The sequence below is a fragment of the Ovis canadensis genome, chromosome 1, assembly GCF_042477335.2.
Source record: "Ovis canadensis isolate MfBH-ARS-UI-01 breed Bighorn chromosome 1, ARS-UI_OviCan_v2, whole genome shotgun sequence".
Classification (NCBI taxonomy): Eukaryota; Metazoa; Chordata; class Mammalia; order Artiodactyla; family Bovidae; genus Ovis; species Ovis canadensis.
Genome location: NC_091245.1, coordinates 273,611,683 through 273,625,407, shown reverse-complemented (window position 1 = coordinate 273,625,407; position 13,725 = coordinate 273,611,683). Strand labels below are relative to the sequence as shown.

Genomic DNA, 13,725 nt, shown 5'->3' with positions numbered 1-13,725 from the left:
GTCCATGCATTTTCCATTAGGCATAGATGCACGTGTGTGGATTCCTTTGAGTATCAAGTAATACTCTACACAAATTTAATCACAGGCTAATACTCTGGCAAGTGTTAGTTCTTGCAGGACCATACACAGCAGAGATCGGATTCATTCAGTCTTTAAAAATGATGAAAGAAGAAAATGAGTAAAAAGAGTATGAACACATGAAGTAATTTACATTTTAAGACAATATTTTTCACTTTGGTGATATTAACCTGTTTTTTTTGTTGTTGTTTTTTTTCATTTGGGGAAATATCACTAATCCGATGATGGTGCAGATCTGATGGAATTTACAGGAGAAGGTGAGGCATCATAAAGGCATGATTAAAGAGCTGACAGGTGAGAATGGAAATTCTAGAATCAGCATCCGTGAGATTTCTGTTACAGGGGAGACTTTATTCTGCATATTTAATAAGTGGATAATCTAAGCATTTCTGGAAATTTCTGAGGGTAAATTGGGGAATGGGGCTTCCCTGGTAGCTCAGAGGCAAAGAATCTGCCTGCCATGAGCCACTGAAGACATGGGTTCAATCCCTGGGTGGGGAAGATCCCCTGGAGGAGGGCAAGGAACCCTGCTCCAGTATTCTCACCTGGAGAATCCCATGGACAGAGGAGCCTGGCAGACGACAGTCCATGGGGTTGCAAAGAGCTGGACACGACTGAAGCAGCTTAGTATGCATGCAAATGAGGGGACTAGGACAAATCTCTAATCTTGAAAAAATATGTTTTTTGTCACCTCAGCTCCCTCTCATCCAGTGAACAAATGTTTTTACACAGTCGGGTTCTACGGAGTGGATTCTGCAATCTACCTTTTGAGATTTCCTCAAAGAACACAGCTAATTTGTAATGGAAGATGGTCAGTGTTATTGATCCTTTAGCCTAAAATAAAAAATAACATGAGTTACTCTTCAGCAAGTCATCTGTCTTTTGTCTTTCTTTCTTCTCACTTCAGCAAAAGCAAGACTCTTATGTTGTCCAGTTTGAAAAGAATATACATCTAGAGTCTGGACTTTTATCAAAAAAGTTCTAAAGGGATGTCTGAAAACTGGGCAGAAAAAAAAAAAAAAAACCTCACAAGAACCAGCTTTTTTGAGAGAACCATTTCCCAAGAACAATTTCCTAAAAAGAAAAAAAAAAAAGGGGGGGGCTGTAGTGTTTCCAATTTTCATCTTGGCTTGAATTGAGACATAAAAAAACCTTGAAGTGTGATGAGAGGAAAAAACATACATTTTTACCTTTGATTAAATCTATTTCAGTTGAGTTAGATATGGAACTATTTATGGAGGACTATGTCAGTTTTTGAAACTTCTGGAAACCTCCTATGGCGCCGCCTGCTTAAAGCACCCTCCACAGCTTAGGTAGGATTTGGGTGGCTGCCTCCAGTTTGCACCCGCAATCCCCATGAGAGGTTGGCGGAAAGTCCCCTCGGAAGGCGGGTGCAGTGGAGCAGGGTAGAGGGGCCCGTATACAGCATCTCAGGACGCTGCAGGCCAGAGGTAGGGTCCCACTTGCCTTCCACCTTTCCAGCGAGAAGTTTCCCTTAGAAAACCATCAGTTGGAATTCTGTCTCAAAGAAGATGCTCCAGAAGCAGATGTTGAGACACCGTTACACATGCAAATTATTAAAGCAAGATTTCTCCGAGGAAGCCTGGGAATGGGGGAAGCCAACTGGGGGAAGGGAAGAAATGATGTGATGGTGAGATTTCAGGCCACAGCCAATTCCCTGCCTGATTCTGGAGGGGGTTCTGGAGTGAAGGTAGCATCTTAGGTAAGGGCACTTAGCGGGTACTGGGTGATTAGGTACCAGGGCTTTCATGATCTCTTCCCAATCAGCCTTTGCTAAGAGTAAGAGTGCCAGGGCGTGCCAGCTCCCAAGAGCTCTGGAATCCTGCATCTGCCAAGGAAAGGCTCCCGTGGCCCAAGGGGAGGCTCGCGGAGATGGTAGCAGGCACTCCAGGCCAAGGGGATGTGGGCAGACCACCACATTGGCCAAAGTCATGAATCCTGCGATTCTGGAATGATTCCCTTCCGTTGGCGCAGCTCCATCCCCTTATCACGGCTCCCTCACTCCCGAAGCCTCTCCTGCCTCCTCCATGACAGCAGATCTCCAAGGAAAACAAAATTGGGGAATCTCAGCACTAACTCTGGAATTTGATTTAGATGCATGTAGCCTTGCTGTGCTGACAGTCAGTTATTCAAAGTGCTGGGAGGTCCCCAGCAGAGCCTTCTGTAACTAATAGAAGCCCCTGTGATGGATGTCACGTCAATTTAATTTGATTAATAGCTAAGATGGGTGCCTTCTTTTTGCCACAGTCTCTTCCTCAGTGGCTCAGATGGTAAAGAATCTGCTTGCAATGCAGGAGACCTGAGTTCGATCCTTGGGTTGGGAAGATCCTTGGAGAAGGGAAAGGTTACCCACTCTAGTATCCTTGCCTGGAAAACCCCAAGGACACAGGAGCCTGGCGGGCTACAGTCCATGGGGTTGTAAAGAGTCAGACACGACTGAGTGACTAACAGTTTAACCGCCCTGGCATAAATTACAGTTCAGCAGAAAGATGGGCAAATTGCTGACTATAACGCAGTGTCATAAGTGTGTATGGTCAAAATATTCCCATAGGAAGGGTAGTGAATTCTGACTGGGAGTTCTAAGATTGGCTTTCAGAAGACGGAACAGATTCAACTGACAAGATTTCCATAGGTGGAGTCAAAGAAGAGTTGTACGCTTTCCAAGACAAAGAAACAGAACAAACAATGGTGAAGAGTAAGGAGCCAAGACATCTGAACTCTGGGTCAGTTGAACAATGGTGGAGCCTGAGGTTGCAGCTTTACCCTGATTAGACAGCACTAATCAAGAGAAATGGTTCAAGCACAGAACCATTAAGGGTGTTTCATTAAGCATGAAATAATACAGGTTAAATTAGTCTTAGTATGGCCTCATGGGACCGAAAGTTACTCTTTTCTTAATAATATCAGATGAACAACAGTCACATTTTATTTATTAACATTCAGTTAAGTTCAGTTCAGTCGCTCAGTCATGTCTGACTCTTTGTGACCCCATGGACTGCAGCACGCCAGGCCTCCCTGTCCATCACCAACCAACCATCCAACCATCTCATCCTCTGTCGTCCCCTTCTCCTCCTGCCTTCAATCTTTCCCACCATCAGGGTCTTTTCCAATGAGTCAGTTCTTTGCATCAGGTGGCCAAAGTAATGGAGTTTCAGCTACATCAGTCTTTCCAATGAACACCCAGGACTGATCTCCTTTAGGATGGACTGGTTGGACTCTCAAGAGTCTTCTCCAACACCCCAGTTCAAAAGCATCAATTCTTTGGCGCTCAGCTTTCTTTATAGTCCACCTCTCACATCCATACATGACTACTGGAAAAACCATAGTCTTGACTAGACGAACTTTGTTGGCAAAGTAATGTCTGTGCTTTTTAGTATGCTATCTAGGTTGGCCATAACTTTTCTTCCAAGGAGTAAGCGTCTTTTAATTTTCATGGCTGCAATCACCATCTGCAGTGATTTTGGAGCCCAGAAAAATAAAGTCTGTCACTGTTTCCACTGTTTCCCCATCTATCTGCCATGAAGTGATGGGACCGGATGCCATGATCTTAGTTTTCTGAATGTTGAGCTTTAAGCCAACTGTTTCACTCTCCTCTTTCACTTTCATCCTGAGGCTCTTTAGTCTTCTTCACTTTCTGCCATAACATTAACATTATTAACATTCAGTTCAGTTCAGTTGCTCAGTCATGTCCGACTCTTTGCGACCCCATGAACCATAGCACGCCAGGCCTCCCTGTCCATCACCAATTCCCAGCATTTACCCAAACTCATGTCCATCAAGTCCATCCAACCATCTTGTCCTCTGTCGTCCCCTTCTCTTCCTGCCCTCAATCTTTCCCAGCATCAGGGTCTATAGCATTTTGTAAATAGTATTCATTTTTGAATGGAAGAATCAAAATGTGTTCTCTTTCATTTCTATCTTCCAATCAGACTTTTAAGTCACCAAGCAGAAATTTCAAATTTCCTCAAGGCAAATTTCATTTCTTTTCATCAAGGCAACTCACCATTTCTCTTTGCCACCCCCATACATATAAGTGGCTCCTCTCTTCCTCTGGCAGCCTTGCCTCCTGCACGCAACAACTTTTTCCCACTCAGCTTCTCCTCTGCTGCGCTTGGCTCTGAAGGAAATGGAAACTTTCACTAAGGGCTGTGTTTCAGAAAGCAAGGAGAAAGAAGAATCACAAAGGCTTGGTTAAACCTTGAAGGAGCCTAGAAATACCCCTGTCTGGTTTTGCAATGTTCCTAGTTAAGACACTGACAACAAGAGAGTGACTTTCATAGCATCCACAGAGCCTGGAACCCACGATCCAAATTGAAATCTCACAGAAGATTTTCATACACTGCACCATGCTCTGCTAAGCTAGTCCCTCCACTCACACATGGGCACTCATATCAAGGGCCAGAAACCTGTGTAAAAGTTTGCATTGATGTAAAAAGAGCTGTGAGCATCAGTTTGGGGCTGCCAGGATGTGATAGCAAGCTATCTTGCTGGCTCACTGTCTTCTCAAGATTTGGCTGATGGGCTTAAGATGATGAAGTGTTAGTACAATAGTGAGAATTGTTGTTGCTCCTCTGTCTCTGTCCTGTCAGACTCTTCACGAGCCCATGGATTGCAGCATGCCGGATTACCCTGTCCCTCAGTAGCTCCCGGAGCTTGTGCAAACTTATATCCATTGAGTCAGTGATGCCCTCCGACCAGCTCATCCTCTGTTATCCCCTTTTCCTTCTACCTTCAATCTTTCCCAGCAGCAGGGATTTTTCCAGTGAGTCATTTCTTCACATCAGATGGCCAAGGCATTGGAGCTTCAACTTCAGCATCCGTCCTTCCAATGAACACCCAGGACTGATCTCCTTTAGGATGGACTGGCTGGATCTCCTTGCAGCCCAAGGGACTCTGAAGAGTCTTCTCCAACACCACAGTTCAAAAGCATCAATTCTTCAGTGCTCAGCCTCCTTTATAGCTGAATTCTCACATCCATACATGACCACTGGAAAGACCATAGCTTTGACTACATGGACCTTTGTTGGCAGAGTGATGTCCCTGCTTTTTAATATGCTGTCTAGGTTTGTCATAGCTTTTCTTCCAAGGAGCAAATGTCTTGTCATTTTGTGGCTGCAGGCACCTTCCACAGTGATTTTGGAGCCCAAGAAAATAAAGTCTGTCCCTATTTCTATTTGAAAGCCTCGGGTGTTGGAAGCCCTCCTAGTGGACACTGCACCAGATTAGGTAAGAAACAGAACAGTGTCCCCAGGCATTTAGCTCAGAGTGGGAGCAGGTGCTGGCCCCTGTCTCCAGGGTTGTCTGTCCTTCCTTTTGGTGCTTCCGTGGCTGATCACTGAAGACACTTAGGACATTTGTGATGACTATAAGAACTCACTCCCAGGACCATTTCGTTTTGCCTGATGAGAATGTTGACGGGTGCGAGCATTCACTGTCTCTCTGCGCCCCACCTCTCTTCCCATGTGTTGTGGCCCAAACCCCATCTTTGATGGGTTCACTTCTTCCCCCTGTCAGTTTGCCCCAACCCAGGACTCAAAGGCCACTTAATATTTTTTCCTAACTGAAGATTCAGATACATAAGTGTGGTCATTTGCTGTTACAATCACAGCCACAGATGCTAAGTTTTAGGGCACTGTTTGGGTGAGGAATGGGGCTAGTCTTTGAAAGATCTGAGAAATTTTGAAGTTATCAACAACAAAGTCTGACTAGGAGCTGAAGAAACCAATTACTTTAAGTCACAGTGCTGAGTACATAAGGCCAAGTAACTGTTTCTTCAGGATCCTAATAGAGAAGCTGGCTCTGTGGCTGAGCTGACTTTTAAAATTGTCCACAGCCCTTGTGGCAAGGCCAGTTACTTCTGTTGGGCTGAAGAAAGAGCTCTGGAAAAGAACAGGAGAATCACCTCCCCTGAATGGCTTAAAAGCGCATGTGATTGGGTTGTTTGTTTTTTGGTATTGAGCTGCATGAGTCATTTGTATATTTTGGAAATTAATCCTTTTCAGTGCTTCATTTTGCAAAAATATACATAGACAAATATATGGGCATCAAGTGGAAAAGAGGGGGTGGGAAAAATTGGGAGAATGGGATTGACATTTACACATTGCTGGGTGTAAAACAGATAACTAATGAGCAGATGGTGATCGCAGCCATGAAATTAAGAGACACTTAACTCCTTGGAAGGAAAGTTATGACCAACCTAGACAGCATATTAAAAAGCAGAGCCATTATTTTGTCAACAAGGTCTGTCTAGTCAAGGCTATGGTTTTTCCAATGGTCATGTATGGATGTGAGAGTTGGACCATAAAGAAAGCTGAGCACAGAAGAATGGATGCTTTTGAACTGTGGTGTTGAAGACTCTAGAGAGTCCCTTGGACTGCAAGGAGATCCAACCAGTCCATCCTAAAGGAGATCAGTCCTGGGTGTTCATTGCAAGGACTGATGTTGAAGCTGAAACTCCAATACTTTGGCCACCTGACGTGAAGAGCTGACTCCTTTGAAAAGACCCTGATACTTTTTAGGGATTGGGAGCAGGAGGAGAGGAGGATGACAGAGGATGAGATGGCTGGGGGGCATTACTGACTCGATGGACATGGGTTTGGGTAAACTCCAGGATTGCTGATGGACAAGGAGGCCTGGCATGCTGTGATTCATGGGGTTGCAAAGAGTTGGGCACGACTGAGCAACTGAGCTGAACTGAACTGAATGAGAACCTACTGTGTAGCACAGGGAACTCTATTCAATGCTCTGTGTGTGTGTGAAAGTTGCTCAGTTGTGTGACTCTTTGTGACACGATGGGCTATATACCCCACCAGACTCCTCTGTCTGTGGAATTCTGCAGGCAGGAATTCTAGAGTGGGTAGTCATTCCCTTCTCCAGGGGATCTTCCTGACCCAGTGATTGAACCCACGTGTCCTGCATTGCAGGCAGATTCTTTACCATCTGAGCCACCAGGAAATCCCATTCAATGTTCTACGGTGACCTAAAGTGAAAGTGAAAATGAAGTCACTCAGTCGTGTCCGACTCTTTGTGACCCTGTGGACTGTAGCCTGCCAGGCTCCTCTGTCCATGGGATTCTCCAGGCAAGAATACTGGAGTAGGTTGCCATTTCCTTCTCCAGGGATGGTGACCTAAATGGGAATGAAATCCAAAAGGAGGGGAGATGCATATATATATGTATGTACACACACACACACACACACACACACACACATATATATATATATATATATATATATATATATATATATATATACACGCACACACACATGGCTGGTGAACTGTGCTATACTGCAGAAACTCATACAACACCGTGAAACAACTATACTCCAATGAATGTCAAATTTAATCACTGTGGGTGATTTGTTAAATAACATTTGAACAATGAAACTGTAAAGTCATTTCAGTTTATTGTGAGAGATCGAGGGTAGGCCCTCTGCTGTGCACTGGGTCCTTGTTGCTTGTCTCTTTTATATATGGTAGTTCATACCTGCTAATCACAATTATAATCTTAGAAAATGTATAACCGAATCACTTTGCTGCATACCTGAAATTAAATCAACTATACTTCAATTAAAAATATCATCTTGTGATGCAACAAAGTACATATGCTCTTAAACTTGTGTCCACGTGTTGGTTTTTAAACTGGGTCCTATGGAACAAAGTCCAGCCTCTGGCTGGTAGGTCGTCTGCCTGCGGGCTCTTCTAGGAAGTCCCAAGTTCCCTGCCTCCTCTTGCTCCTCAGGGTTCCCAGGCCGTCACCTGCTGGAGGTTGCTCCAGCTTTCCACCACCATTCCCAACTAAAAAGAGTTCCTCTGAAAATCACTGAGGCCGTTGTGGGGTTTCTCACATTCTTCTTTAATGGGACAGCACAAAAATTATACACAAATGGAAATGTCACTTAACAAAAGTGTTTCCTCCAGGTGAATCCTCTGTAGACAAGTCAGCCTGGCTTTCCATGACTATCCCAGCATCAGCCCTGAAAAATCTCATGTGCTGGGCCTTTGCTTGGTCCTAGACAAACTGTGATGGTTGGACACCTTATTTCTCTGTCTCCAGCTCTTTTGCAGGCAATTGTCAAACTTTAACACATAATTAAAAAAAAATTTAAATGTAAACATAGGCACAATTTCCTAATCTGTTAGCACCAACTGGATATTTCCTAGGGCATTTGTAAAATCCAGTTTTGTCTGATGAGAAGATATATACCCAGTTAGACACAGGAAATGCCCAACAATCTGCATAGAGGCACTCTGCATAGTGACAGACTTTATTTTCTTGGGCTCCAAAATCACTGTAGATGGTGACTACAGCCATGCAATTAAAAGACAGTTGCTTTTGGAAGAAAAGCTCCTTGGAAGAAAAGCTATAACCAACCTAGACAGCATATTAAAAAGCAGAGACATTACTTTGCCAACAAAGATCCCCGTAGTCAAAGCTATGGTTTTCCCAGTAGTCATGTATGGATGTGAGAAGTGGACCATAAAGAAAGCTGAGCACTGAAGAATTGATGCTTTTGAACTGTGGTGCTGGAGAAGACTCCCTTGGACTGCAAGGAGATCCAACCAATTCATCCGAAAGGAAATCAACCCTGAATATCCACTGGAAGAACTGGTGCTAAAGCTGAAGCTCCAGTCCTTTGGCCACCTGATGCAAAGAACTGACTTATTTGAAAAGACCCTGATGCTCAGAAAGATTGAAGGCAGGAGAAGAAGGGGATGACAAGGATGAGATGGTTGGATGGCATCACCGACTCAATGGACATGAGTTTGAGTCAACTCTGGGAGTTGGTGAAGGACAGAAAAGCCTGACGTGCTGCAGTTCATGTGGTCGCAAAGAGTCGGACACAACTGAGTGACTGAACTGAACTGCATAGAGGCTGGCACATTCCTTTAACCCCCACCCCTCCAGGGTTTGTTGGTAGCTCCACGTCCCTATCACAGCATGACTTGGGAGTCAGTGAGTTTCAACGCACTACAGACATGAATCCAGTGGTGATCCAGGTTCCTCTTGCCTTATTCAAATTGGACTTTGTTGCTTTAGCCCTTGATGCAGACTTACTGATTGTTATATATGCACATTTCATTCCTGGGTCACTTCAGACCCACCTTAGTAAGTGACCTGTTTTTTGCAATTTCCATCAATGAAAGGTATATGGTAATGCCTGTTTTTCACTCTTGACACATGGCTGGTAAATAGGAATGCAGTTCCTTCAGTACAGTTTCCACCTCCAGGCTACTGCAACCAGAATGATCCCACCTTCTTTACAAAGCCTATCATTCATCTGTCCACGTGCTACCTGCTGGATTGAATTTACTCACCTCCTCTATTGCTGTCTCAGGGTTGTTACCTCTAAACCAACTACACGAGTGACCTTCTAGGCCATACAGTGAGATGTCTGTGGTCATAGACCCCATCTCCATCAGGTGGCCAATCCATACACAGTAGTTTGAGTCTGAGTACAAAACTCAGAGTCACATTTAGATTATTTAAAATACAGTAGTACAGGGACTTCCCTGGTGGTCCAGTGGTTAAGACTCTGCCTTGCAATGCAGGGGGCACAGGTTTGATACCTGCTGGGTGAACTAAGATCCCACATGCCCCGAGGCAAACAAGCCTGTACAACAAAGACTTGGTGCAGACAAAAAAAAGAAAAAAAGTATAATACTATAGAAAGTGCTGTTATAACCCCCAAATAATTTCAACGATTAATTGGAGAACACAAAAGTAACAGATCATTCTACCTTTTTCCTAGTGCTAAGTTGCTCAGTCGTGTCCGACTCTGTGACTTCATGGACTGTAGCCCGCCAGGCTTCTCTGTCCATGGGATATTCCTGGCAAGAATACTGGAGTGGGTTGCGACTCCCTTCTCCAAGGGATCTTCCTGACCCAGGGATCAAACCCAGGTCTCCTGCCCTGCAGGCAGATTCCTTACCGTCTGAGCTACCAGAGCCCCTTTTTCATTTGGTTTTCATATTTTAGCTTCCCAGGTGGTGCTAGTGGTAAAGAATCTACCTGCAAAGGCAGGTGATGTTTAAGAGATGCAGCTTCAATCCTTGGGTCAGGAAGATCCCCTGGAGAAGGTTATGGCAACCCACTCCAGTATTCTTGCTGGAAAATTTCATGGGCAGAGGAGCCTGGCAGGCTACAGTCCATGGGGTTGCAAAGAGTTGGACACAACTGAGCATGCACAAACACACATACACACACACACACACACACACACACACACACACGCAGATAAGCTACATACTTCAGCTTTAAAACCCTCATCCAGTCAATGGAAAAGTACCTTTCTTCTTGATGGAGATTTCAAAGTATAGGCAACACGTGTGATTTTATCTGCTGGACACAGGCATTACTTTTAAAGCATCCGAGTTCCATCAAACTGTACCCTCTTTAAAGGTTTCATTGTTCTAAAGTTTCTTGCCATAATATTTTGGATCCTGAGCACTCATAAAGCCTCTGTCCCACTTTTCCCAAGTTCAGTCCCTGGCTTCTGGTACAGCCCATTGGGTCCGCATTGTATGTTTTCTTGCTCTTTATTCGGTTTAGCGTTTAGTGATGCTCTTATGAGATAACTCATCTATAATGTTCCAGAACACTTCTCTATGCATCCATGTAGTTTCTACCTCTAGTAACCATACAGAAGAAAGTAATTAGAACCCTGATTCTCCATCAGTATCTTCATTCCTACATGGTGTAAATGCAGAGAGCCTAGGAGAAGTCTCAGGACTCATTTTAGGTACTTATTATTAGCAGAACTGGGTAAACAACTAGGATTTTACTTTGAGATCCTTCCCATTGCAAAACTATGCCTTTTTGCCAAATATTCTAGTTATTGTGGAAAAACTGAGCAAAGAAAATTGGCTAATTATGTACAATGGAGGTCCCAGCCAAGTTGTCGTAAACTCCAGAGGACTTCGCACTAAAGCAGTAGTCTGGGTGTAGAAAGATGGTGTTGGGTACTCAAACTATAGCACCAAACCCCAGCAAATCGTGGTCTTTGTTATCAAGTGCAAGTACTCATTGAGCAAATGCTGCGTGGAGAACTTGTTGCTTTACCCAAGGCTACACACATTTGTTAAAGAAAAAAAAAATGACCTCAAAAGGAAAACTGTCCACGGTCATTCTTGTTTGCCTTATTAAGTGCACTTGTAGAGACAGCTGAGTCACCAGCAGAACAAAGAGATGATAAAGAATTCCAGTAAAAGGATACTTTTCCCCTTATTGTTCTCCTCTATTGGTCCAACCTGAAGAATATAAGGAGACATAGGAGGCAGAGTTGGGCTCCTGTAACCAAGTGATGCAGGATTCCACTTCCTTGAATCTTGATCTATGCACACTGGCAAAGGAGTGACTAAATATTTTTTATTCCCCCTTTAAGAAATATCACTAAGATTATTGCACCCCTGTGAATTTATTTTCGATCACATTCTAAAGAATATTTCCTGTCTCTTATTTGCTCCATCCCACCAGCCTGGGTTTGGTGGGTGGTCACGTGAACCCAGAGTGAGTGTTGACTTAAGACTTGCTCTTCTTCAAACTGCTTTCATGAGTGAACTTCTAGTCCTTGCAAACTTGCCTTTGCTCGCTTCTTTCCTGAAATCTGTGTGTACCTAGCAAGCTGCAGTGATTGCAAAAGTACAGCCTTACTAGTTATCAGTCAGTAAATACCACTTATCATCCAGTGAAGCATGCCCACCAACAAGAGTGCCTGGATTATCAGCTTAGACGCAGGGCAATCTCTTAGGCAAACATTGTTATGTTTTGTTTTTCAAATGTCTTAATGGTATCGCTTATCTTACTAGCCAACTCTCACTTTATCCTTGCTTCAGAACACTGACTTGTTATACTATTTTTTTCTCAAAAGCTATGCAGTATAAGTAAAAGTATATGTTTAGTCCTAGAGAGACATGGATTTAATTCCAGAATGGCTATGTATTGAATGCTAACACAAATGCATGACCTCGGGCACGTTCATTGACGACGCTGAGCTGGTTTTTGCACTAGTGAACTTAGGAAAACAAATACTTTCCAGGGTTCTAATGGAGCTTACTTGAGGGGGCGTGTAGGAAGAGTCCAGTGCTACAGGGGTTCTATCAGAGGACTTTAGGCAGTGGTGAAGGTGGCCAGGGTCTAGACAGACACTCTTCCTGCCCACTGTGGTCTGCCGCTGGGACAGGAAGCCCAGAATTCTCATCCAAGAATGGTCACAGGCAAATTCTTGTTCTAACACCCAGATTCTCCTCTCTTCCTCTGTATTTGACAGTGGGACAGATAAACTGGGTATTCCAGTTCCTCTAAGATCTGCTCTTTACACTAGTCTTCTGCAGAGACCCTGAGCTGGTTTAAAACCCCTTAAGTGATTTGCAGTCCCTAGAAGCCCCCCACTGAACTACAACAAGAACCCCCTGCTAGTTCTTCCAAGGAGAGCCTGAAGTAGGAGGGCTTTCTGAGCCCACTCTATTTCTTTTATTGTAAGCCATTTGAATAGTCAACTAGTTTAGGTTACTTGAATAAACAGAGCTCAATTAGATTGTTCCTAGGAAACTGAGTTTTCTCATGCCGAGTTTCCTGAAGTGCACTGCATTGCAGTGATAAGCTACAAGCTTTAGGACACTTAGTTAAGCATTATTCCTTGACTTTTGTAGGACCTTAGTATTACCAGCGGTTGCGAATGAGAATGTCTCTCCTATCTTGGTTGTAGAACTTAAAATAATATTTGATGCTGTTCAGAAAATGCTCCTGTTCCTCATTTGCTATTGAAGTGCTTTCACCAGCCAGCCCTGAACCAGGGACAGATACAGCTAATTTGCTGACGTGTGCAAGTCTGGAGGGACAAGGTTAAGGGGGGTTTTATGTATGGTATTGGTTGTTCCTTATGATGTGATTTTGCGGGCAATAAACATACAAGGAAAACGTCCACCTGAACTGTGGGAATCACAAAGGCAGGTGACAGAAAGCTTCCTTCCAGTTGAACATGCTAAACCATGTGTGTGTTTATAAGAAATCTGGGAAAACATGGAACCCAGGCACAAGTGAAACAAAAAGACGACTGTAATACCACTCTTCCACCAGAAGGCTCGCTGTTCAAGTGGCCTTGGAGAAGAGGTGGGCATTCAGAGTAACTCAAGTGTTTTATTAAACTCATCTATCCAACAACTTACACATCTACTTAGCTAGTCATCTGCCCTTCGCTTTCTGATTTTATACATAAACTTTGCCTTTTTCTTCTTTTTTGTTTTTCTTTCTCTGTTTTTCTTTTCTTTATTCTTTTTTTTCAACTTTGTCCTTTTCTTGAAATTGAAGCTCAGGGTAATTTTCAACTACAGAAGTCTCCTGTCAAAAGGGCTAAGTTCAAGTTTGGTTCTCAAACACAGACATTTACATTATTGTGAACAGCATACCCAAATGTTAGAATTTGTGGATAAGGACTGGTACTACCAGTCTGATAGCTGAGTAGGTAAATACATGCCCGTTTAACACACACATACTCACACCACACACATGTGCACACACACACAAGACACGTGCACTCACATACCCACACACTCACACACAAACACACCCACACAACACACATGCACTCATACCAACATTCACACCCACACACATGTACACACACA

General features: G+C 43.7%; 2 long non-coding RNA genes across 2 annotated transcripts in view; one reads left to right on the top strand and one right to left on the bottom strand.

Moving 5' to 3' along the window:
- Positions 1-948, top strand: part of LOC138436587 (uncharacterized) — a 44,080-nt gene extending 43,132 nt beyond the window's left edge. The window contains exons 6-7 of the long non-coding RNA XR_011255490.1: positions 312-335; positions 775-948. This is a non-coding gene — a long non-coding RNA (uncharacterized lncRNA). The remainder of the gene's footprint in view (positions 1-311; positions 336-774) is intronic.
- LOC138428229 (uncharacterized) overlaps positions 1-13,725 on the bottom strand; it is a 1,104,918-nt gene that overhangs the window by 1,064,455 nt on the left and 26,738 nt on the right. The window lies entirely within an intron of this gene.